Source organism: Chrysemys picta, chromosome 15 (assembly GCF_011386835.1).
Source record: "Chrysemys picta bellii isolate R12L10 chromosome 15, ASM1138683v2, whole genome shotgun sequence".
Lineage (NCBI taxonomy): Eukaryota > Metazoa > Chordata > Testudines > Emydidae > Chrysemys > Chrysemys picta.
Window position 1 is genome coordinate 25,356,492 of NC_088805.1, and position 23,818 is coordinate 25,380,309.

The 23,818-nt window shown below is 46.0% G+C and overlaps 1 protein-coding gene across 30 annotated transcripts in view; it reads left to right on the forward strand.

Moving 5' to 3' along the window:
• The first annotated feature begins 4,471 nt into the window (after nucleotides 1-4,471).
• NCOR2 (nuclear receptor corepressor 2) overlaps nucleotides 4,472-23,818 on the forward strand; it is a 395,046-nt gene continuing 375,699 nt past the window's right edge. For 24 of the 30 annotated variants that reach the window (XM_065568668.1, XM_065568687.1, XM_065568672.1 and 21 more), the window contains exon 1: nucleotides 13,152-13,635. The gene's annotated coding sequence lies outside the window, so the exon portion shown is untranslated. Of the gene's footprint in view, nucleotides 4,557-13,048; nucleotides 13,636-23,818 lie in introns of those variants that run through there. The other 6 variants (XM_065568676.1, XM_065568680.1, XM_065568675.1 and 3 more) reach the window with 2 other exon arrangements.

Sequence of the window (23,818 nt, forward strand, 5' to 3'; positions counted from 1 at the left end):
ACTAGCAGCTCCCACAGAGAGGTCATTTCACCCTCTGACAAGCTTCCTCTCATCCGCCCGAGGGGACAATGAGCTAGCCCCACCTTACCGCCCGCATCGGACTGTACAAGTGCATTATAGTCTTGATCACGCCATGCATGTCTCCAGCGTATATACACTGGAGTTCAGAGCATGTGACTGAGAACTGGATGTGTGCCTTGTGGGTGCTGCTGAAAGTGAGTGGGTCCTGGAGCTGAGAGGTCTCCAAGCTGTTGTTTGCTAGGTTAGAGACATGAACTGAGACTGAGCTAGATTTTAATGAGCCGTGATTATTAGTAATTGTGTTGGTAGGAAATGTCCAGGAGCAACATTAACTCTAAGTTTACAAAGAATTTTGTTAGGGGTGTGTGTGTGTGTGTATATATGTTATGTATGCTGACTTGTTTATATTAATCATGTATTAATATTTCATTATAGGCATGGACTTCTGCTAGTTATTAACTCGCTCTATGTCTGGTTACGTGCTCTGTAAAGAAGATTGTTATTTGGAATTAAAAGGGAAATATATAGCCATATGAATTTTCGGTGGATTTTTTTTTTTTTCAGTTTTACTGGGGGGAAAAATTCCATACAAAGTCCAAAGTTACACAGATATGGAGCAATTTAGAGCAAAGCAGTTGGATTTTACAGCTGAAATCAGGAGACAGTGGCAGATTAGGTTAACTAAACTTCTGAGGAGAGTGATAACTATAACTCAATGATTTAACTTCCATGTGAGGGTTTTGAGGTGTGCGTATGTATGTTAAATTCTGCTACATTAAATGCAGTCAGTGTCTGGGCACTGCGGGTCCCTGGGTGCTAACATGCTGCACAAATGCTATTGGTTCAATGTTCTTTTCCAACATTCAGCTCCCTTGAAGATTTCTATCTTCTAAGGCAATTTGCTGCTTCTAAATAGGTCCAGATACCTATTGTGGTTAGGAGAGGTTTCTTCACACTCACTAGGCTTAACCCTATAGCAGAGATGATGAGACGCTTCTTATGGCATTGATTAAATATTTCCCACTCTCCTGCTTGCAACCCTGTGAGTGGCACTTAGCAGTGTTAACAAGCAGATTATAGTTGCAGATCTGCAGTGGAGAAACCCCTGCCCAGAACTCCATGAGATGGTCACAGATAGGGCTTGGTCTAAAACTCATGGGAGTCAATGGGTGTCTGTTCGTTGACTTCAGTGGGCTTTGGATCAGGCCCGCGGATCTTTGGGGCAGTGATGTGTGTATTTATACAGTGCCTATCACCTCAGGGCCCTGATCCTGATTCCTCTACCAATCAATTCATCATAATAAGCTGTATGGGCCAGCAGGGAAGCATGCATCTTGAGTTTTCTCAGAGGCTGGGAAACCTGTTTGGGATGGCAGAGAAGAGGGAAAGACTAGAAAGGTATTTTGGCCATATCCTCCATGATCAAAACCCTAAATCCATCCCAACCAGGAACATCCCTATGGGAAATTGACCTCTGTTTAGTGTGTGACAACGTCCTCATACCGCATAGCCACTGGGTGGCCTCCTTGAGGTGGGAGTGGAGTCGCGTTGCCATGGTCAATGCAATTGCTGACCGGCCAGCGCTAGGGTTGTCTAGCATCCCTTGTCCTAGCTGCGTTTTCATAACCTCGACGTGCACAGGAATTGGCGTTTTTTTTTAAGGCGATTTGCTTTCCCGAGCTGATTTTTAGTTGACCGTATTCGCCAGCGTTGTGCTATTATTATTTCTGTCCCGTTTCCAAAAATAACTTAATAGCAGTCTCCAGCCGCTAACTATACACCTGTTATTTGCAGCCCACGGAGAGGGAGAGACCAAGGCAGTTCAGAAACAGGCGCTCCTGCCTCTGGGAATATTTTATTCCTAGTCACTGTTTGCAGGGGTAAACCAAATAAAATCCCAGCCTGAGAAATCATTTAACATGCAGGTGGGCAGAGAGTCTGCTGAGGGCAGGCTCCCTTTACCATCTGCTGCGTCTTGCCACGCCAGAAAGCAACGTGGAGAAAAGACTTGTTAGTTGCTTACTCGTCGGACTCTTTGAGCCTGAACATAACCTAAGTTCCCCCCATTCGAATATGGGTGGCGTGAAAATGTGTTGTTGACTTTATTTACAGTGGGCTTTAGTTTCTTTTTCTTTAATTATAAAAGGCAACTAGCAGCCACCCGTACCTATAACACAGCACTTCAACCTGTGCAGACTGCACATCCCAAGAGGCAGTGCTCCACCTTGATTCCAGAACGGAAGGAGGCAGCAGGGTTATGTGGACAAAGAACAGGACTGAGGATACGTCTCCATTGCAATGCGGCCTGCGGCACAGCTATGCACTGTCATGCCAGAGTGTAGACACTTCCTACATCAACTGAAGGGGTTTTTCTGTCCGGGGAGTTAATCCACCTCTCTGAGAGGCAGTAGTTAAGCGGACAGAAGAGTCCTTCCATCAGCCTAGCTGTATGTACACCAACGGTTACATTGACCTAAGTACGGTGCTCAGGGTGTGACATTTTTCACGTAGTTAGGTTGATCTACGTTTTGGGTGTAGACCAGGTCTGAGAGTTAGGAGACCTGATTCTACGCCCAGCTCCGCTGCTGACTCATTTGGATTTTTGGCAAGTCACTTACTGCTTCTGGGCCTCAGTTTCCCTATCTGTAAACTGTGGGTAAAGATGCCCTCCTCTTCTAGGGTGGATTGAGATCTTTGGATACAAAGTGCTAATTATTATTGTTCCATTAATTATGGAGCACTGTATGTTGGGTTTTGTACCTCTATGTTCAAAATGGAGGTCAGCTTCAATTTGGTCCATTGAACATGAATTAAGTGCAACCTCTAAGCACCCTGCGTCAGCTAGGTAGTTTGTGTGTCCCTGCCATGTACTGCATGCACGGAATGAAAACACAGATGCAAAGACGGGCATTGGCTAGCAACAAGCAGCGTTGGCTACCAACGTGCAAATTACCTGTAACAGATCAGTATACCAGGCAGCACCAGATGAAGAATCTGAACAACACTCCTCTGCAGAGGAGGGGGAGTAAAAATCTCAGGAATGCACACGGTGCTCTCTGAATAAAGAATAACCGGGCTTTGGAAATGCCCTTTGTTGGCTCAGAACCTCTGCTCCTGAGGGCAGGGTGACTCACCCCAGGTATGTTAACAAAGAACATCCTGTGGTTGGAGAGATTTAGATTTATGTAACTTTTCTGGCCAAGCCAAAGCAACATAATAAACGGAGTCCTTTAACTTTGGGGCATGATACAGCAGGGCCTGTTCTGCTTCAGTGCATCATAGAGGTGGCTGCTCTGCATGGGGCGAATAATTACAAACCAGACATATTGGAAAAGACTGTGGGAGTCTTATTTCAGGCCGAAAAGTGCTGTAGAAATACAAGAGATTTTCACACTTACTTTTCACTTCTGCTCAACTGTCTATCATGACTAGTATGTAGTGCGTATACGTGATGTTGTTATTTGTATTACTGTTGTGTGGAGAGGCCTCAGCTGAACTTGGTGGCCCATTGTGCTAGGTGCTGTACGGACACAGAGTGATAGTCAATTTCAACCCCAAAACTCTTGCTATCTAACTAGATAAGGTGGGAGGGGGAGTAGAGGCATGACAGGACTGTCAAGCTCGCATGGTAGGTCAGTGGCAGAGGTGGGGGAAAAAAACCCAGAGCTCTTGAGTTCCAGCCTTAGTGCCCTAGCCACTAGACCATTATCCATTTCTCTGTAATGTCTTTCTTCCAAAGACCCCAAACCTCTCTGAATCAGTTACACATCTCTCTGTATAGTGTATCTTCCTCCTCCTCAGAAATGCGGCCACTTCTGGGGAAGAATGTTACAGCTGTTCAACAGCACACTTTGCACAAGAACACCTTGCACAGTTCAAACTGCAGGGGAAATACATCAAGCAGAATCTAAGGGCTCGTCTACACTGGCAATGTTAAACCACCTCCACGAGGGACATAGCTCCTAGCGCTGGTGCACTGTCTACACTGGCACTTTACAGCGCTGAAACTTACAGCGCTCAGGGGGGTGTTTGCAGCACTCAGGTGAGCGAGAAAGTTGCGGCGCTGTAAAGTGCCAGTGTGGACAAGCCCTAATTGTCATATTGGAATGTGTCTCAGAAACAAAAGATTAAACACCTTCTCTTTAGGACTGGTACCATGGTTCCCTTAATGGCCACAAGCTTCTAGGACTCTGGCTTTCTGTCCACCGTAGCCTAGCAAATTTGAACTCAGACCTGTCTGTTGCTAATAAAATGCCCAATGAAATACTTGGAGAGTGTGCCCCTGTGGTGTGTGTTCTGTGCAAAGACAGCTGTGCTACTTTTCAGACCATTTCCTTATTAGTATCAATCTGCCAGCATCTCGTCGGTTGTTCATTCACAGCGCAGATTTGAGTGCTCTAGTTATTCCTCCTTTTTCTGCTATGTTCACGGTGCATCATTTGTTTCCATAGGTCATGGCCAGCTTGAAAGCAGACATGGAAACACGCGTGAGCGGTTTTTGTAAAGTCAAATAGAAGAGGCTGTATGGGGATCAGGTAAGGAACGCTGGAGTGACTGACCGCCCAACGTGAAGTCAGAATCCTCTGGCAACTTTCCTGCCTCCCGCCCTACTCCATCCTATTAAAAACATATACACCATGGACGCTGAGACTGGAAAAAGGCCCGTTATGTCATTTAGCCCATCTCCTTGTCTGTAACGTGATTGAAGAATGCTGTAAACAGGCTACAATTTGTTTATAGTCTGACTCCCTTTGGTACCAACACACTTGGGTCTTGTCTACACTAGGAGGGCTTTGCCAGTACAGTCATACTGGTATAATTAACCGGCAAACCCCTCTAGCACACACTGTTATACCGGGATAACTGTTTATACCAGTATAGCTTATGCTGTATTATAATACTGCCATAAGCGGTACTGCTATAAGCACGGTGAGGTGTGTATAATTGTCTACACTAGGGCTTATACCGGCATATCTATGTCTGTAAAAAATCACAGACCTAACCCACATCGCTATTGCAGTAGAACTTCTAAGTGTAGACCGGTCCTTATTTTATTTCTTTAAAGATCTCTATATTCTGCCTTTCAGTGTTTCTCTGTGGGTGAAATTCAGCCCCAGTGCTATAGACCACTTCAGTCCCACTTAAACCCTTTTTACTCATGTGCATAGAAACATATGAAAATAGGTCAACAGCACAATTAGAAGGATCTCTCAAACCAAGCTGCACTGCATCGGCCATTGTGTAAGTCCAATTGTGCCCACCACATCGAGCCGTGCACCATGATACAAAAGTCACAGGCACCTGTAGAGATACCTCTGGCAGTGATGGAATCCTGCCTCCATCTCAGCAAGGCAAGACTCATTGACATGCAAGAGTCCATGTAAGAGTCATTGCACATGCACTGCATAGCCGGAGGAAAAAAGGCACAGCTTTTAGCAATTAGCATATGTTTATGCTGGAGCACCCAAGAGTTGCTTGACTTGCTTCTAGCTGTAGGTACGGTACATGGTTGGGTGTGCCTGCCCTAAACACAGAATGAGCTTCACTGATGTGAAATCAAATTGAAGACCATTAAGTGGAGACATCAATAAGCCCTCAAGAGCTACTTGCAAGCGCGTTACGCCATTTTCCATTGTGGAAGCCCTTGTAACGTTTTGCTTTGCCACTTTCTCGTCCTTTAATAGGCCAAATGCTGAAGTTCTTATTCCAATAGAGATCCAGAGTAAGACTGCAGGATTTGGACCATGGCCATGATGAATATATTAAACAGCTGAAGAATTCCCCAGCTAAGAAAAGTCCTATGTGTTAACAAAGGGTTGCTGTGAACCAATTTGTAATGGTTTTATTCACGTTCTTTCTAGGGGGCTGATGCTCAGATAAAGTCCATTACAGTGTGTCTTAGTTTAGAAGCTGCAATTTTATTAAATTTAATTACCTTCCCCCTTAAGCTTTAAATAGGAGAATGGTTTCAAAGCAAGGGTGACTTCTATTTTGCATTTAACTTAGTTTTCCTGTGGGAGTTAGGTGCATTCAAGAAAACGCCCCAGTTCCTTGTATTTTGTCTGCCGTTAGGGCAGTTGAATATGGAAAACATTCCAATATGGGAATACAAGGCAGGTCTCCAGCTCTTAATCAGTCTGTGAAATCCCCTTCTGTGCCATATTTCAGAAGCATGTCGATTACCATTTTATCTGATGGAATAGCTATCAACTTGAGCTGAGAAATGAAATGCTATGGGAAATTGGTGCAAGCTATCTATAGGTTTGCACTGCGAATATACTTTTGATGAGTTGCTACAACCATATTCATGCAAGTTATATTTATCATTTACATTTCTGTAGCCCCCAAAGACCCCACCCAAGACTGGGACCTTTTGTTAGGTCCCAGTGCTGCCAACCCTTGCGACTTTGTCACTAGTCTCATGATATTCTGTGTTATTCTTAAAGTTCCAGCTCCTGGAGTCTTGTCATTCTATCAGAGCTTCAGCTTTCATTGAAAAGAAAAAGGATGCTCTAACTCTCATGGGTGTGGGGAAAAGCCTGACAACATGAAGCCTAAAGTCTTAAAAAACAGGAACACAAATTAAAAAGAAACCAACATTAATTGTTAAGCCCATCTTATTATTTTTTTGGGGGGGTGTTAACTCATTATGTTTGGATGTTGTGGTTGGCAATACTGAGGGTGTTTTACAAACTCATTGAGAGGTGCAGTATCTTTCCCCAAAGAGAATACATTTAAGAAGCATGTAACATAATAGATTTCTAAGGCCAGAAAGGGACCATTTTAACATATGCATAGCATAGCCATAGGATTTCATCCAGGGAATTCTAGCCTAGTAACGGGCAGGGCCGGCTCCAGGCACCAGCTGAGCAAGCTGGTGCTTGGGGTGGCAGATTGTTGGAGGCGGCATTCTGCCCAATCCTAGGGTGGCACGGCCGCTTTTTTGTTTGTTTGTTTGTTCTTGTTCCGCTCCGGCCGCCCTGTAGGGAGCGGCGGCGTGGAGAACCAGAGCGCCCTGCAGGGCAGTCCTCTTCCTTCCCTCCCCGCCGACCGGAGCGGAGCCCTCGCGGCAGGAGGCAGCGCAGTGGGAGAGGCCGCGTGGCAGCGCCCCTGCTGTAGCCCTAGCCGCCCCCTTCTCTCTCTCTCCCGCCCACTCCCTCTCCTCCCACCCCGCCACCCCCCCGCTGGTCCTGCTGCACCCGCGCTCCGGCCACGCCGCAGTTTTTTTTTTTTTTTTGCTTTGCCATTCTGGCCGCCCCGTTTTTTTGTTGGTTTTTTTTGCTTGGGGCGGCCAAAAAGCCAGAGCCGGCCCTGGTAACGGGGGGGCAACGTAAAGTTTGGGTGGAGAGTGTAAATTGTGTGCAGTGATAAAGGATTATATGGTAGTGGGGAACTGGCTTGATCCCCTTTGTTTCTAGACAGTCAGATGTTTGGGTTTTTAAAAGGTGTAGAATTTCTGTAAAGAAAGTGCCCTATTGTTTTGGGAGGTGCTATTATTCTTACATTAGCAAATGTTTATATTATGGTATGGGACAGTGGCGCTGGGTGCTGTACAAACACAGAACAGCAACAGTCTGCAGGATTAGGTGAACTACACTGAGACACACTTCTAATTCTTTCTAAAGTTAGTTTTATTTTATTGTTCTTTCCAGCATCACCAAGAACTCAGATGCTGACTCCCCGCAGTTGTAAAATAACACATGAAACCTGTACATGAGGGGCGACTTTCATTTAAGCCACACACAAAAAAGTCCCTGAGAAATGCCATAGATGCAAAAACAGCTACAGCACAATGGATGCTAAACGGCTAGAGCATAAGCCCCCCAGAATGCAACGCTGATAAATTGAGTCCTTTATCTTCAAAGATAATTGCATCTGTGAGAGGAGGATTTGATCTGCCACTTTGCTTCACAAGATATTAATTCTGCAAGGCTAACACTTACAAACAAGAACTCCAAAGAAGGCACGCATAGACTACCAGATTTTATACATATATATGTGTGTGTGTGTGTGTGTGTGTATATTGATATACACACACACACACACACGCATGCATACACACATACGGAGATTGTGGCAAGGGGAAGCCCTTGAACTTTGTTCTTTACACAGCTATGCAAGTTAGCACAGGCCAAATCTTCTTAGTTGGTGTAAGTGAGAACAGCGGAGTTTATCCCATGGTGCTTTTGGACCCACTATTACAGCTAAATACGATTTGTGATGGTGGACTGTGGATTTGGTAGCTGGACAGTCACATAAGATTTGCAGGAGTGTTCCAGATAAACACACACACAGACGATGAGAGACCCCCATCAAATTTACATTCAATTTTGGTCTAAGATGATGAAATCTCTCAAATGTCTGATCTTGCCAGATTTCCGCCTGACCCCAGCACTGTCAAACCTAAATCCCCACCAGGTCATGCCTTGAAATGAATGTCGATCTGGATCTGATCCAGATCCCAGGACCAGCTCCTCTTTCCAGCTTTGCTTTTTACTGAGGCAAGTCAAATAAAGTGTTGCCTAATCTTGTAAAGAAAGGTGAGGAGACTGCTCCTGAGGAGTGGAAAGTGCCCCTCCTTTGTTACAATTCTACCCGGTGCCTGCCGGGGCAGTGGGGGAAGGAATACTCCAAACAGGTTGTAGCTCATTTTCCCCCCTCCCCCTCCCCCTCACCTTCCCCCCCCAAGCAGGTTGTTTCCTGCAGCAAAAGCTACTTGAAAGAAGCAGAAATAACACAGATAAATAAACCCCGGTGCTTCTGCGGAAATCCAATTACTGCTGCTGAATATGCAGCATGCCAATATCTCAGCCACTCAGATGGCATTGCCTGCTGCATGCCTAAGTGGAATGGAAGGAACCGGTGGTTTGCAAGGGCCACCTGCCCTTGCTTTAAACTTTACAAATTGCAATAGCGAACTGCCAGCCCTCAGACAGACATGGGACAAGAAGATAGGACATGGCGGGTAAGGGGGCACAGATCCTCAGCTGGTGAAAATCAATTGACTACAATGGAGCTATGCCAATTTACACCAGCTGAGAATCTGGTCCCAACTGACCTTTGGGACCAGGCTCCAAAATTTAACTCTTGAGTCCTAAGGGAGAGGCTGCTGACCCCTCGCATTTCTGCCTGGTGATCGCTTCCCGTTCAACTCTACGAGTGAGGCAGCATTGCTAGTGGACAGGGACTTGGGTTCTTATCTCAGCTCTGCCGCTGGCCTGTGCCTCTCGGTTTCCCATTCTGCAAAATGGAGGTAATGAGACTGACCTCCCTTGTAAAGCACTTTGAGATCTACTGATGAAAAGAGCTAGGTATTATTATTATTATTATTATTACTCAAGAAGCCAGGGAGAGAGTCCCTCTGAGGTCCCAATCCTGTAATGAGTTCTATGCAGGCAGACTCCTATGCCCATGTAAAATGCATTGGAGGATCGGGGCCTCACTGACATTAGGATCCAAGTAAAGTTAGCGGAAGACGCTGCTAGCGTAGCACGGAAAAACTATATAAAGAGTAGTTAACACATTATGGGCTTGCTCTGTCTTTCATTAAAATGGGTAGGAAAACTCCCCCGTCCAAACTCCTGTCAACCCCTATATTTCTTGCAAGGGAAAAGAGCTGCTTTAAATATTTCAGCAAAGGAGTTTGAGTTTATTAAAGATAGAACGACAACGAGTTCACAAAAGTCCGCTTGAGCTGGCCAATAGTCTGTTAACGATTAGTTCAATCCTCCTATCCTTACTCCGGTCAACTCCGAAGAGAAGACTTAGGCCCAGATCTTGTTGTGAGCTCTCCCAGCTTGCACCGTGCGGAGATCATTGCAGGGTCAGGGCCGTAAAAATGGCAGAGACATGTACATTTTAAATAATGAATGACCACGATGGCACAGTAGTTTAATTTGTTTGTTAAGAGCCGCGTGTGCTCGGTGGTAGCTAATATTGCAGGAAACCACAGGCCTGGGATTAAGAGGCTACACCAGCTGTTGTAAGTAACTTACTGATCAGGGTGTGTTAGCCACCCTCCTCTGGGCTTGGTCCACAGAGACTGTGAGTCTGGTACATCCCCAAGCTCTAGAGCCTTGTCTGTTGGACTCCGAGAGGTGGGCAGACTGCAGCCCGCGGGCCACATCCAGCCCGTGGAATCGTTCTGCCCGGCCCTTGAGCTCCTGGCTGGGGAGGCCAGCCCCCAGCCCCTCCCCTGCTGTCCCCCCGCCCCCGCAGCCTCAGCTCACCGTGCTGCCAGCGCTCTGGGCGATGGGGCTGCAAGCTCCTGCCGGGCAGTACGGCTGTGAGAGCCGCCGGCCTGTCCCCGTGCTCTAGACTGTGCGGCGGCGTGGCTGGCTCCGGCTGGGCGGTGCGGCGCGGCTGCCAGTCCTGGGGCTGTGAGCGGCATGGTAAGGGGGTGGGGAGTGGCGGGGTTGGGTAAGGGGCAGGGGATCTCAGGGGACAGGGAGCAGAGGGGGTTGGATAGGCATGGGAGTCCCAGGGTGCCTGTCAGGGGGTGGGGGTGTGGATAGTGGTCGGGGCAGTCAGGGGACAGGGAGCAGGGGGCGTTGGATAGGGGGTGGTTAGGGGTGGGGGGTCCCGGGAGGGGGTGGTCAGGGGACAAGGAGCAAGGGGGGTAGGATGGGTTGGGGGTTCTGAGGGTGGTAGTCAGGGGGTGAGAAGTGGGAGGGGCAGATAGGGGGAGGGGGTCAGGCTGTTTGGGGAGGCACAGCCATCCCTACCCGGCCCTTCATATAGTTTCAGAACCCCGATGTGGCCCTCGGGGCAAAAAGTTTGCCCACCCCTGGTTTAACTCAAGCTATGGAGACTCGTGCTTTTAGTTCTAGAGGTCCACAGTATGTTGGCACAAATGATGATGGGTCATGTCTGATTGTGCTGGCCTGCGGCAGAGGAACACACGCAAGCCCTGCTCCTGCTATGAACTCCTTGTGGATTGCAGGATCGGGGCCAAAAGTTAGGGAAGATGGGGACGAGGGGAGCACCAGCAAATGAAATAACGGTGGAAAAACTGGAAGATGGCAGGGGGACTGGATTAATTCCAGTTGGTGGGAATGAACTGAAGAGAGGATTCAGAAGTGGGCTTTTTTCCTCACTCTGGAATGTTCTGTATTTCTCTTTTTGTTAAACTGCCCGGATTTTCCAAAATGTCCAGTTTGGGGCACAAACCAGCCAAACCAGGAAATTCTGATTCAAGACACAGGGGCCCTGTTCTGGCCTTTCTGAGGGACCTTGGGGAAGTCACTTTGCCTCTTTGTGCCTCAGCTTTCCTGTCTATAAAATGGGGATATTGATACTGACCTTCTTGGTAAAGTGCTTTGAGATCTACTGACGGAAAGTGGTGTAAAGAGCTAGGCATTATTATTATTGATTGTTAGCCACCCCTGAAGTCAATGGACGATAACTGCGTGTATTCCAGGGCAGAATTTGTCTCATTCTATTCTGTACAGTGGTGCTGAGACCCTGCGTTTCCCATTGACATCAGATGGAGTTATGGGTGCTCAACACCTGTGAAAATCAAGTCCTAAAATTTCCTCCCCCCACCCTCACAACTTCACGAGGATGGTGACAATAACTTTGAATTTCCTGGGGTAGGTAAGTTTATGCCCCCCTGCCCATTATACAGCTATTTAAACAGAGGCATGACTTTCTTTTTTTGCCTGCAAATTCTGCGGTGATTTTCAGTTCTCCCTGCAGATGTGCTGAACTGTTGTAAAACAATCTGACAGAGGTGTGTTTGGATACTATAAAGCAATGTAACCAGTCCAATGGTTAAGGCTTCTTTTGCATTCCCCCCTCACTCTCCCCCCCCAGCATAATCTGTGACGAATCTTTAAACAGAAAGGTTTTGTACTTGCTAAAAAGAAATGACCAAATAGGAAAAATTGTCAAACTAAATAAACTGCAATCAGACAGAACTTTTTGAAATGCTCCTTTAACACCTTGTGTGAACTGTTAGTTTCTTAAAACACATGAGAAAGTTTTACTTGGACATGTTGGAATTGATTTTTTCATGTTAATTAGAAGCCTCAGTTCTCACTGAAATAAATGGGGTTTTCTTTGCGGAGAAAGCTTGCAGAACCACAGACCATCTGGAAATATTATTACAACTATGGGCCCGATTCTGCCAGTATTTATGCCTGTGAGTTATTTATGCCTTGCAAGTAGCCCCGTTGTGTGTAAAGCAGTGTTGTCAACCACAAGCATTCAAAAGTCATGTCATGCCTCCAAAAATCATGACTGACTTTCACTGACCTTTGTAAAGGGTTGAGAGCTACTCATGAAAAGTGCTATATAAAAGGTAGGTGTTATTAATTAATATTATTTGATTAATAAAAAGGGGTTTCAAAAAAAAAAAAATGGTTCTCTGGCTTCCAGTTTTTAGCATGCACTGGATTCACATTTCCAAGGTTTTTCTCTGCAACTGTGCGGGCTAGAAACTTACTTAAAAAAAGAAAGTTAAGAATCTTATGAAATCATTTGACTCCAGGAGCTGGGCCTTTAAGAAAAACACCAAATATCATGAGCCATGCAATAAAATCAGAAGAGTTGGCAATGCAAGAGTAACGTTAACCACAGGTATGCTTGTCAGGGCCCTAGCATTGCCTATACCACCTTGTAATCAATCAGTGTTGGTCACTTGCTCTTCAAGTTCTAGGTTTTGATCAGGACTTGGTGTATAGGCTTTTTTCACAGGAGCCCAACTCTTAAGGGTTGGGTGCCAGAATAAAGAGTAAAAACCCAGGACTGGGGCCCCAAATGAAGTTCTCATGATATCCTCCAGATTTTTTTTTTTAATTTCTTTTTTGTTTAGCAGAATTGGCTCCCAGATTTACCGCTTGCAATGTCTCATTTCAGCCTTGTAAACAGCCCGGTGAATATTGCAGGTCAGTAGGGAGCACGGGCCATGCCCGGCTGTCTGCAATGCCCAGCGTCGCCTCCCGCTCTGCAACAACGAATTGCGTTGTAGAGCAAAAAAAAAAAAAAATCCTCCCGCTAAAGGGAAAGGCGGCCCGGCCGCCCGCCTGCAGAAAGGGAAAGTGGCAGCGTGTGAATGGACCCAGCGCCGTCTCTGGCACCGGCCCCTTTAAGAAGCCCGGGGACTCGACTGTTGCAAGCAACGCGGCTTGTTTGGTGCAAGCCGGGCTGCTGGGAAGCTTTGGGGATCTCTGCCCCCGGTCCCTCCCCACCCCGGCTCGCAGGGGAGGAGCAGGCAGCCTGCAGGAGCCGCCGCCAGAGCCGGCTCGCAAACTTGCTCTTTTGCAAGGGCTCCGGAGCAGAGCGCCGCCGCCGCAGACAGACATCTTAGAAAGGGAGAGAGGAGAGCCGAGGAGAGGGGAGGTTTCCGGGGAAAACAGACCCCCCCCCCCCCGGCTCTGGATTTATAAACACAGCGGCAGATGGAAGGGGAGCGAGACCGAGCCGCGCGCTCCTCCTCCAGCAATTGATCCAGGGGATATTTGGATTGTTTTTTCTCTTCCTCCCCATCCAAACACACTTGCTCATTTCCTTCCCAAACTCCCCCCCCCCCCTTCTTACTTTACGGATCCTCGTTATACAAGGAGAGAAGGAGGAGGAAGATTTGAAAGAAGAAGCGATTAGCAAAGGCACTAGGTAAGGGGGGGGAGAAGGTTTTTTACTTTCTCCAAAACAAGCACAAGAGGAGGGAGGGAGGGATCCCTCTTGGCTGGTGTGTGATTAAGGGGGAGGGGGGCTTTGCATGCCAGAATGTAAAAGTCACTTTAAATACATTCGTTCCTTTAAAAAACAAACAAACAACCCACCCAGCCAAACAATCCCCAAAAGATTGGCGTGTGTCTGCAAAGCGATCAGGGCAATTCAGACTTTTCCCGGGCAGCCCTTCCTGCCCCAGATCTTGGCTTGTAGTCTGACCGCTCTTTCTAAAACACGATATGTCTGTCCCGGGGTGGCAGAACCCCCAGTCAGCCCCATCTCGTCTAGACTGGGATCCCCTGCAACTAGATCTTGGGGGTGATCTGCTAAGCAACTGCTTGTCTAACTCCTGCTTTAGAAGGAGGAAGGATTGGGAAAAAAAAGTACCTCTCTAGGAGAGAGAGAACTATTCTCCCCCCCCTAAGGTCGATGTAATTGATCTTCCTCCCCACCCCAAATGCTCCATAATGAAAGGCTGGGGGGGAGGGGGGGAAGGCTAGAGGAGTTGGTTATAGCCCTTGCTAATTGGCAGTGTGCATTAATTGGGGAGAAAGGCTTGGCATCTGCACACACAGAGTGGAACTTGTCCATACAGCATCCTAGAGGAAAAGGCCTTTGCTTTCCCTTCCACACCCCAGCTGAAATCTATATGAGCTGGGAAGCGGGGTGGGGAAGGAGTTTGAGGGAGAGGAGAAACCACACGCAACTATTAATAGTCTCAGAATCCAGAGCAGATAATTGTGAATTGTGGGAGCAAATGAACTGAGGAATGCTTATTTTAGGCAGGTGTGTGTGTCTCTCTGTATAACTGAGCGGCTGTTGTGTAAAATCAAAATTACAGTTGAAAGCTGCTTTGAACTAGGACATTTTTCAGGGGACAATGGAGCTTCCTCTACCCGGCGTGCTGTAGGCTTTCCTTTAATTTGAGCTGCGCTCTATGGTACTCTAGAAAGTTGCTTTGGTAAATCGATTCTTCTGCTCCTACCCTTGTGATCTTGTCACTTCTGTGCCTTCAACCAACAAGTGCTGGTCCCCTCCCTTTTCCACCCAGTTTTCTCTTCCAAATGGCTGCCTGTGACATTCTTGTTGGGACCCCAGGGAGGTTTTTTTAAGGTCTATTAAAGATACTGAAGTGATTTTGAAACTGGAAGCGGAACATAGGGAAATGCAGTTCACTTGGCAGCATGTCTTGTGATGCAAGATGCATCGTTTCGTTGTGCATGTAAATAGCCGGCCCTTTATTTTGTCCTTTAATATTTATACATAGTGCTTATTTCTGTGGTTGTGTGTCGCTCTTTTGTTGTTGTTGCTGTTTATCTTCAGACTGTGACTGTCCTGTATATTTGAAGCTCATGGCTTTATGCCTACATGAGATCCTGGCGAAACTAATCCGTGTCAAAGACACCGCATGGAGCCAAGTAGAAATCTAGACCCAATAAAGTTTCTCACTGATACATTACATATTTTTAGACGTGTTAGAGAAAACAGTGCAGTTACGGCCACTGCTGAGCAGCTCTCATCCGTATAGAAATAAGAACTACTGAGCCCACTTATCTGCAAATGTTGAGTTTAGTGGCTTGTGTGTAAATATTTATGATGGGTAAACAGGGCTGGTCTGATGGTGACTGTGGGCAACAAGTGTACATTCCACTTTTGAACCGTAATCTCTGGAGTGATAAAATGAAAACTGACAAAAAAGCAATTTCCTGTTCTCTCTCCTGACCCTACGCTTCTTGTTCCCTGACAATGCACAAAGAGCAGACTAACTCTCTGGTGAAGCCAACTGCTTCACTGTATTGGCTCACGCCAGACTGACTGGAGCAGCAGAAGCTGCATGACTGTCTATCTATCCCTCCTGTGGCTTCTTGTGCCTGGGGTTAGGGGTTACATTTTGACCCAGTGAGACCAGCCCTGTTTCCACTACAGTAAGCTCTGTATACTCTGCATGTGATTGGAAGGTACTTGGTAGGATTGCAAAAAATTCTGTTTGTAGTCAAGGTGTGATCTGACCTAACTTTGTGTTCAGCTAAATAATTTTGTATGAAAGGAACATGCTGATGCTTTAGGCGGGTGATTATCTCTGATTTTTTAATTTTTTTTTATTTTCCCCAATCTCATTTGCTGTGAATGTGCATTTATGATTTGAACGCTTCTGTGACCTCTACTCTAGTGTGTTAGCCAGGAAAACACCAGCTGTTAAGGTTTAGCTATCTGCTGTTGATTATCGGTAACCTTGATAAATCTGTATAGATGCTAATGTAACTTCTAGGCACTGCGTAGCTGGATAGAGGTTCCCATTTGCTTCTAGCCTAGGATTTGTAAGGGTGGGTGAGAATATATCTAGTGTTAGCTTGCAGCGTGCTCTGAAGAATAATAATAATAGGTGTATAATATTAAAAGTTTATAAGCCAGGGAATGAGAGTCAGGGTCACCTCATGCAGTCCCATCTCCATCGGTGTTGATTGCAAAACTCTCACTTCATTGGCCAGGATCCTCCATCCCCCTCCCCCCCGTTTTGATTGCTGACTCATTAAGGAACTTTGGGAAGGTCAATTAAGCTCTATCTACCTCTGCTTACCCAGCTGTATAATGGGTAGAATGCCTACCTGTAAGCATTAATGTTTGCAAAGAGTTTTGAGATCATTGAAATACTATAGAAGAGCAGCACACCATATGACAGTATTACACTGGAAATCCATGTGCAGTTCTAGCCAATGCTTTTGCAAAATTTACCTGTGTTATTGAAAGCAAATAAATGCAGTCAATTATCGCAGAAGTGAAAGTGTGTGTCTATGGAGGGTGATGGGCAGGTGGGGTGGTATTGTCCACAGTGACTGAGAAAGGAGGTAGTAGGGAGTGAGTCGAGGGGAAGAGATAAAGAACTCTATTTCAGCCATGTTGAGCTAAATGACTAGACATCCCCAAGGAGATGTAAGAGAGCCAGGGAGAGTGGTTTTTTTCCCCCCTTCGGATAGGAGACAGGTCTGGAGTAGAAAGGTAGATCTGTGAGTTGGTAGTTTGAATTTGTGATTGAAATTTCTTGGCGTTAAGGTGCAGTGGTAGAAGAGAAGGGGACCCAGGACCAGAAAGTGGGATGAGGAGGGTCCTCCAAAGGACACGCTGAATGTGATTAGAGTTGAAAAGGGCTCTCATGACTGCTCCGTAGCCTCCCTACAGATATTAATGCTCCCGGTTTGGGGACCGTCATGACACAAGAACACAGAGACATTGAGAGGGTAATGGCTTATTGCAGAAGAAGTCTCCATTCTCCAGAGAGAAATTATTGCACCATGTGATAGATTTAACCACTGCCAGGAGTTCCTAGTGGAAAATTTTCACCACTTATCTGTCTGGGTCAGGATAGACTGTGCATCTTGGCAATGGCACTTTAGATTCAGGAATCCTAAGGGGCCACTTGCCAGGTGGCTGGAAAAACTGCCATGCTGCTGTGACTCCATAGTCCCACAACAGCTGTGGGCACAATCATGGTAATGCTAATGGCCTCCTTGGGAAGCTAATGGCAAACACTGCCTCAGGCGGGAGAGCAAGGGATTGGTTACTCAAAGGAATGAGTGTTCTCAGGAAGAAATGTCAGTCTCCTCTCTTCCCTTCATTTGCAGAAGTGCAGTGGTTCCTGGTTCACGCCCTGGAGCACAGGATGTGGGGTTTCAGAAATGGACCCCAGAGCAACTAAAAGCTTCCCAAAGAGAGGATCCTGATTTAGAAGTGTGTGTGATTAGAAAATCATTTGGCAAATGCAGCTCCAATGCAATGTAGCATCCCCTCAAAATACCACAGTAAAAGCTTTCTGGTCACAGTGGGGAATCTTGGGGTTGACAGATGAGAGATTGCATGAAAGATGGGAGAAACCAGCTGGTTGTATCAGATAACCTCAGAACCTCCTTTTTCACTGTTTGTCATAAATGTAAAACTGCTGGATATTTTGTGGCTGCCAAAACTTTAGCCAAGCGAAGAGAAAATTTCTGTTGAGGGAAATGCGGGCAGGATGTAGAAAACTGGTGCAGGAAATGTGATACTTGTGGTACAAAGAAGGGGGGCCCCCCAAAGATAGGGAGAACCCCTATGCAACAGTATCTCATGGGGGCACATATGGAGTTGGTTGCTTTGATGTGCTTGGTCTTCTGCCTGGGACAGAGACTGTCAATCAATATTTTTTTGGTAGCTATGAACTGTCATTGCGTTTTATACCATACAAGGCTTTTTTGTGTTTGAGGCCGCGTGTAAATAATTTCTTCTGTAAAATTGTATAACTTGTGTTAGATTACCCAGAGTTCGTTATGAATGTGTGTGATTGCAGAACACCGCTGTACTGAGCAAGTGTTTTGCTTTCAATTAATTTATTGGATGAGAAATCTGAATAAAAGTAATAATACTTAGCACTTGCATTTCACTTTACCCGTTTAAAATATACGTTACAAGCTAATAACAAATCCTCAAACCCCTTGTGAAGGAAGAGGAAGAGATTATTATAGTTTATTTACCAGGTGGGGTGGAATGAAAAACACATATTCAAAAGTGGTGTGTGTCCGTCAGTCCAATTTGAGATCTTAAAGGGGCCTGAGTTTCAGAGGGTAGATACTTAGCACTTGATCCTGTTCCTGCCAAACCAAATGGTCTTGTTCTGACCAAATCACTAGACACTGCTGGAAATTTAGGCCTGTGAGGTCCAAGGCATCAGAGTAATTCAGTTGAAGATATAGTGAGTGGTGTTGGATATTTAGCTGTGTGATATCTTTTGATGTCTTTGGTCTGTCCGATACAACCTTAAACAGCTAGTTAGTTAACATAATAAAGTGTTTTTTGTTTTGTTTTTTTAATTTTTTACATTTCTTGTTTTCAGTAACCCATATTTAATGCACAGATTAACTTAGTTTGTTAACAATGTAATGGGGACTTAATTTTTTAGAACACAGGCTATACTTTTGCAATTGTTGCATAGCTATTCATTTTTACTTGAGGTACATTACTAATATTTTATACTAAATGTAATGCTTAACTGCTAGAATAGATGCTTACAATCTTCTATGAGGAGGTGTATTGCTTTCCCCGGCTGAGCAGCGCTCTGCTTTAGCAAAAGAGTTAGTAACATCATTTTTACCAAGCTTTTTAGAGTTAATTTGCTTGTGATACCAGTTCCACTTTTAACTGTTTAAATGCACAGATTGTTACAATCAGTACTTCCCTTTAACATAACGGAAAAGAAAAGTGTATAACAATTAAACCAAAATAAATTTAAAATGTAAGTTTATGCAAACACTTTGAGGGTATTTAAATGTTTATGACACTTTGTGTTTGGGAGCCAGAGGTGGAAACCTGTTGAAATTGTTTGGTTAGCTTTATGCATAAATTGTTTTTAAACATTTTTTGCTATGACATTTTTATAACTATTTTAAAAGTGCAAACAAGTTCATAAAAACCCAAACAAGAAATTAACATTTTGTTAACATTACCTTTACCTTAATGCTGAGGTTTCCCCTTACATTTTTTTTCTTTAAATAAAAAATAAAAAACTGTAACTAATAAAAGAGAATTCTTTTTGTTTTCAATTGCATTATTTGTTGAGGCAGAAGTGTGTGTATATAAACTGACATCTTTTTGAGCTTTCAAAATAGGTATTAATAATATTATGATGTTTATACCCCAACCATAATATTAAAATAGTGTGGTACCACTTATATGTATATATTTTAAAAAGGTATAAAATTGACTTTTGTTGCAACAAAATAAAAATAATAAAGTAGCTTACTTACCAGATCAGTAGTCGGGGGTCAGCAGTGTTGTTAGATGTTTGGCTGTGTGTGTGGTCCAGCTCTGCGGCACATCTTCAGGTGAACCGCCCAATGACCACAAAACGCGTTAAGGTGCGAAGGCATCCGGCCAGGTTTATTGTCAACAAAGCACAGTAATAGCACCTGGCAGACTCTACGAGAATAATAAATAATATATGCCTGTGACAATAGATGCAGCTCAGTGAGGTGAATGTAGAGATGATGCCTCCTGAAAAAGGGGGCTCGTGAAGAGGGGCATGAAGGAGGAAGGACAGGGGCTTGGCAGACAGCGTGAGCATGTTGCAGTAGTAGACGCTGTGACACAGGGCATGAATCTGGTAGGAGATGGAAGGAAACAAAACTGAGCAGGAGGAAATGAGCAGGGTTGGGTTGAGAGGCAGCATGGTCCAGTGGATAGGGATGCTGAACAGGGAGTCAGAAAACCTGGAGTCCATATCCAGCTCTGTCCAGACTGTGGGCGAGTAACATCCCCTCTCTCTGTGCCTTTGTTTCCCTTCCCACCCTTTGTCTCATTCATCTCGGTTTTAAGCCCTTTGGGGCAGGCATTTTCTCTTACTAGGTGTGTGTACAGCACCTAGCACAATGGGGGCCGGATCTTGGTTGGGGCCGCTGGATGCTACTGGACCACTATGGATGTTTAAAAGATAGGCCAGTGAAGGTGTTTGAGGAAGTGGGGTGATGCAGTTGGAGTGGCAGGAGAGGGGAAGGCGTTAGGAGGTCAGCATAGGGAACAGTCCTGCTCCTGCTAGAATGAGTTGTCTGGCCTTCACTGGATGCAGGATTGAGTTTTCCTGGCTATGCTGTAGTGGGGACACGCTTTGGTATGGGAAGGTCAGAAAACAGGCCACAATTGCAAGGTGAAAGATGCCCACGGTGGGGGCTGGAGTCTTAGCTGTAAAGGTGAAGAGAAAAGGACTGCTTCTAGCTGTGATACTGAGGAAGGGCCACGTTTACGTGACAGCCGCACAGCTACAGCACTGCAGCTGTGCCACTGTAATGCCATAGTGTAGGCGGAAGGGTTTTTTCCGTCCGTGTAGGCGATCCACCTCTCTAAGAGGTGGTTGCCAGGTTGACGGAAGAACCCTTCAGGGCACAACATTTTTCACAGCTCTGAGCGATGTAGCTAGGTCAGCTGAAGTTGTAAGTATAGACCAGCTCGTTGTGAGGGGAAAAGGGCGAGCAGACGGGCGTTGAAGTAAGTGCCAAGGTGATGTGCCTCCGGGTGACCCTGGCGATGATGATAACCCTTAGCTCTATGAAGCACTTTCTATTTTCAGAATGCTGAACAAACATTAGCTAATGTAAAGGAGAGCGGCGCTGGCTCGTTACCGGGAAGGGAAGTAACTCCAAATTAACTTTACGATCCATGAAACTGAAGGTTATTTAAAAAAATAATAATTTAAATGAAAACACTGACGTTTTCAAGAGTAGCTGAATGCATCGGTTGTTTGATGTCTTCCATTTTTTTTCCCTTTTCGCCTGTGTTTTTTGGCTCGGGAACCAATTATAGGCAGTATCAACTTACGCTTGGATTTGAACCTACATTGCTCTTTAGTCCGCCAAAAGATTTTCTCTTAACCCTGATGCCATAATGTTTGATTTAGAAGGGTTGGCAGCAACTTTTCTTTCTTTGGATGTGCTTGCTGTTAAGTGCAGGGAAACTCTTCAGAACTGTGTGACACCTTTAAAAGAAATGATCCAAAAGCTGCTTCCGTTACATACGATGCAGCTGTGGTTTCTATAAGACTTTTCATGCAGACTGTATCCCAGGACACTTCATGGCACAAAAACTTAGGAGGCAGCAGAGGTGTGTGAATTGTAGAAGATTCTGTTTGTAGGACAGTTTTAAAGCATTCAGTCATGAGGCCAGTGTCTGAGGGAGAAGAGATAGAAAGATGGTAGGAGCTCTGTAGGAGGAGGCCCCTGGATTTACTGGGGGAAGAAGGGTCAGAGGGGGCGGCTGTTGCTGGAATACACTGAGTAAGAAGTCAGGAGGAGGCAAGAAGATTCCAGTAGTCTGGAGTAGATCCCTGCAGAAGGGCATTTCTGAGATGAATGGGGAGCCAGTGTTTGTGTGGTGGGGCTTGGTGTGTGGTGGGGCCATATTTCTTGTGATGTAGAAGAAGGCAAGTGGCAGCAGAGAGAGGAAACTGCTGGAGGAGGCGAAGGCAGCGGCAGCGATGGGAGTTGGGTGCTGGCAAGGGGCAGACATTGGAGATGAAGGGAGCAGCAGGAGGAGGAGAGCTCAGGTCACAAATGATGATGTCAAGAATGTGGGCAGTACAGAGGAATACGGTCTGAGTCATGGAGGAGGATGGGGCTGTTTGAGGCCTAAAACCCAGGCTCTGAAGACCGAAGTGTACAGATGTGGAGATAAAAATGGGAGTTGGCCTGATGGAGACGCCAGGGAAGGTGTCTAGGGAGGCAGAGCCATTGATTAGACACACAGAAGTCTGTGCTTAGGGTAGAAAGCGGCCAAGCAAGGAAAAGTTTGTGCAAGGGGCAGTAATGAAGCCTGAGTGACTCCTCAAAGGAGGGGTCTGAGAACAGAGGTGGAACCATTGGCCAAAGCAGAGTGACTTGATATCCAGGAGCGGTGCTATAATGGCTGGGGATCAAAGTCTCCTCCTTAGCTGTGGCATTGGGAGGCGAGGGGGGAACCCACATGCACAGCCAAGTCCCCACTGAAGCTAGAGGGGTTGGTCCTGCTCCTGTTGGCCTCAGTGGTGCAGGATCAGAGCAGGAGAGCCCCTCTGGGCAGGGGGTGTTAGATGTGGCTGAGGACAAATGGTTCAGGCTTACTGGGGAGAAATGTGCTGAAGAGTGTTTACCTTGAGAGGACGCGTGGAGGAGGACATGAGAGATCCAAAGACAGGAGGGGAGCCTTGACAACCAAAGTTAGTCAGAGTGACTGGACCCTTCCGGGAGGAGATTTCCCAGCAGGGGCGGATGGGGGAAGCAGAGGATGTTGCTAGTATTCGCTGATAGCCACAGGCCCATCTGCAGCTGTGCGCGAGTACATATGCCAAGGCAGGGAAGACCCACAGGATTTCCTTTCTGTCATGCTGGTTGTTGAGTTCATATCTAGCCAAGTGTCCTTGGTTTCTCCTCTTCTTGTGGAAGAGAGTGATTTACATAACAACACGGAGCATGGGCTTTATTTAGAGTTGGTTCTCTGACATAGCAGTGGAGAGTCTGGCGTGTATGGGCAGATCCTTAAAGCATGGGGTGGGGAGAGGGGTGGTTGGATGCGGGATTTGGTTTGCACTTCTCCCCAGAGCTCAGGCTGTAACATGGGGGAATTCTTCACCCTGCATAGCTCTATAAAGCACAGTGAACTGGGTCTGACCTGAAGCAGTACTTCAGTGCCATGTGTGTCTAGTGACGGGGATCTAGAACGGTTAATATGCTCTTTTTATTTCTAAACCCAGTCTCTGGGCAGGCAGAAAAGGGAACAGCTGTAATAGGAAATTTAGGATTTTTCTAGGAGTCTTTGGCTCTTAAGGGCTGTAAAAATGGAAAGCGATGCACTCAAGGCGTTATCTCCAAAATGTAACCTGCTCTGCTAGCCTGAGGCATTTGCCAGCATTAAAAACCAAACCTCCAACCCTTTACAAACTCTGTTAACTCTGCACACATGCACAGCAGTTAATAGAAAGGCAGGATGGTCCAGTGGTTAGCACTCTAGCCTGGGATGTAGGAGAACTTGGTTCTATTCCCTGCTCTGCCACAGACTCCCTGTGTGACCTTTGGCAAGACCCTGGGTTTCTCTGGGTATGTCTGCACTGCAGCTGAGAGTGAGCCTTCCCAGCCTGGATAGACAGACTCACGCTAGCGTGGACGTTGTGGCTGCAGCTCCAGGCGCCGAAGCACACACGGCTTTGGAGTCTGTGCTGCGATATCCACACTGCTATTTTGAGTGGGCTAGATCGAGCCCTGCTAGTGCGTGTGTGTCTGCCTGGGCTGAGAGGCTTGCTCCCAACTGCCGTGTAGACATACCCTCTGTGCCTCCATTTTCTGTCTGTAAAATGGGGTAATAATGCTGTCCTACCTCACAGGACTGTCACTGGGGGATAGATCATATTAAAGATTGCGAGGTGCTCTGATATTACAGTAATGAAGCCATAAAAGTGCCTTAGGTCATTATAATTTCTGTAGGACCCTAGTTTTCCACCACTGTACACACTACAATACGCACTGTCTGCCAGGGTTAAGAAGGAATATAAATAAATATATATATTATATCATAATGTGAACCTTATGGTCACATTATGATATTAGTAGCAGCATTGTGTGTGCCCCAACCACCTGAG